We start from the raw sequence: 2,856 nt of genomic DNA on the forward strand, positions 1-2,856 counted from the left end.
ACAGAGAAAATCAAGGCATACTGGTAATACAGTGGTTAAGAGATTGTTGTTCCAATGAGGGAGTTTTTCTTTTGCTTTTCAAGGAGAGGAGCAAATGAGGGAGGGGAGGGGTTTGTGCGGGGAGAAGGGTGCAACAATGAATGAATGGAATTCCAAGATCTCTGTAGATGTTCATTGAAATGAAAAATAAACAAACTAAATTTTTAAAAATTTTTTTAAAAAAGAGATTGTTGTTGTGTACCATCGAGTTGGACTCAATCTATAGCTGACCCTCTGGCAGGTTTTCAGAGGCAGTTAATAGCATGGGAGGAGATTGCCCATCCTTTTCCCAAGGAGCAGCTGGTGGCTTTGAACTGTGTGCCTTCAGGATCACAGTATAGCTTCTTGCCACTAAGCCACCAGATTTACCTTTACTGTTAACGAAAATTTTGAAGGCTCAGACCTTCAGCCACTCCATTGAAGAAAGTTGTAATCAGTTTCTGTAAAGATTTCCATTCCTAGAAACTCTTGCTAAGATTTCATACCTCGTCTTATTTGTGTTGCATATGCACATAGCTGACCTTCTCACCGGTGCATAAAGGAACAACTGCCCAGAATATCGTTGTTGTTTTTAAAAAACAAACAACTCTTTTATCTCCTCCAGGTCTAAAAGCTGCTTTAAGACATCTTTAAATCTACATCTATAAAAAATAATTCAACTGAAATGGGTTTGGTTAAAAATAACCACGATAAAAGCTTTCCCAATATCAGTCACAGATTATAGAGGAGGTATATAGCTTTACTTAAAATTTTAAGCAATCATGATTTTTTATTAACTCTTGTATCGTTCAATTTAAGCAACATGAGAAATGTTAATGCTTCAAACTCATTTACTTTAAATAGTTATTCTCTCAGGAAAGGCAAATTAAATAGAAAATAATCATGTCTTCATTTTTTTTACTGAGTAAATCTGACTTTTTTGCAGGTTTCAAACCTCAATGTCAGGGCAGTTTATGTGAATAGTTGACAAGGTAACTAACCAGCTGTCTTCAAGCCAACTCTGAATCATGGTAATCCAGAGTAGACTGCACTCTATAAGAATTTCCAAATTCCCAATACTGACTTTTCAAAATAGATTGCCAAGCCTTTCTTAGGAGATGTTTCTGATGAATTTGAACCTCCAACTTTTTATTGATCAACAAACTGTATTAACTATTTGTACCCTCAAGGGTCTACAAAATACATTTAAAGGTCTATTTTATGGTACATGTTGTTTTATGTTATTTGGGGGTTCTGGGTTTGTTTGGGTTGTTGGGTTTTTTTTGTTTGTTTTTCAGAATTCTACTACAGTTTTTTTAACTTGTGTACTATTTTTCCACTCCATCTTAAATACAAAGTTTCTTCTCCTTATGTATTTCTACTTAATTAAAGGATTCGCTTACTCTTGTCTCCAACTTCATATCAAACTAGGAGCTCTGGTAACTTCATGGTTAACCCAAAGACAGGTTGTTCAATCCACCAGCTCTTTGCACCAAAGGAGAAAGACAGTCTCCTCCCCTGTAACTTACAGTTTCTGAAAACCACTGGAAGGCTGGCTCTGGGTCAGTTCCAAGTCAAACCAAAGGTTTAGAGTTTTTTAGTTAGTTGTCCTTAAGAAGACCCCAACTTATGGCAGTCCTGTGCACAGATACAAATACTACCTGAGCCATCTTTGTGACTGACTGTCACTCAGACAATGCTCAATTACTATCCACACTCTGGGCACCCAGGTTCAAGCCCCAGGTACCCCTTTTGCAGTCGCACTCCATCTGCCATTAGAGGCTTACATGCTGCTGTGGTTGTGGACAGAGTTCAGGGTATTTCCAAACTAAGACAGACTAGGACGAAAGTGAACTATTTATGAATATCAAGCAATGAAAATCACATGGATAAAATTTATATATTTGTGTAAATATGTTGTCTTTGATGTTTGGAATATTAGAGGAAGGCATTTAGAAAAAAACAGAACATACAGAAAAAGGCTTCGCCACCAGTTCAGGTGGTGCCGGTGTTAGGTGCAATTGAATCAATTCTCAATCAGAGTAGTCCTTTATGGACCAGGCAAAATGTTACCCTGTCCTTTGCCATCCTCAGAACATCTGCTGTTTGATTCTATTGTTGCAGCTACTGTACTGATCCATTTCATGGAGAGGTTTCATCTTTTTCACTAATCCTCTACCAAGAATCAAGTACTTCTTCAGGAATCGGCCCCTTCTTCCTTCTCAGGAACATTCTGGTTTCATTTTATCCACAACAGACTTGTTTATTCAGATAATAGTGGACGATTATTTCAATGAATACTGGTAACTATAGAGATGTGAAAGTAGATATATTTTTAATATGTTTGGGAGCTAGTATATGGTAGTTGTTTAAGGATATAGCAGTTATGGGGAAAAGGGTGTCAAGAATAGCTCATGTTTTGGGTATGATAGCTAAGATACTGGGTAGCTAGGGTATTAAGTGATCCAGATGTGGACTATAGAAGGAGGAGGAGTGTTTATAGTGTCATGTGGTCCACTGACCTTATTCTATCTTATGGTCATATCTCAGTCAACCAGCATCATCTGTGATTTATAAAGTGTAACTGTTGTTGTTGTTGTTATGTGCCGTCGGGTCGTTTCCGACTCATAGCGACCCTATGCACAACAGCCCTAAACCCTGCTCTATCCTGCGCCACCCGCACCGCCTCTGACACACCCATCTCGATTACCCCAGTCACCGAATCAATCCATCTCATAGAGGGTCTTCCCCTCCTGTGTTGTCCCTCAACCCTCCGAAGCATGATGTCCCTCTCCAAGGACCCGTCCCTCCTGGCAACATGTCCAAAGTATGTCAGAC

Source organism: Elephantulus edwardii, unplaced genomic scaffold (genome assembly GCF_000299155.1).
Source record: "Elephantulus edwardii isolate Elephantulus edwardi_28Jun2011 unplaced genomic scaffold, EleEdw1.0 scaffold00070, whole genome shotgun sequence".
NCBI lineage: Eukaryota > Metazoa > Chordata > Mammalia > Macroscelidea > Macroscelididae > Elephantulus > Elephantulus edwardii.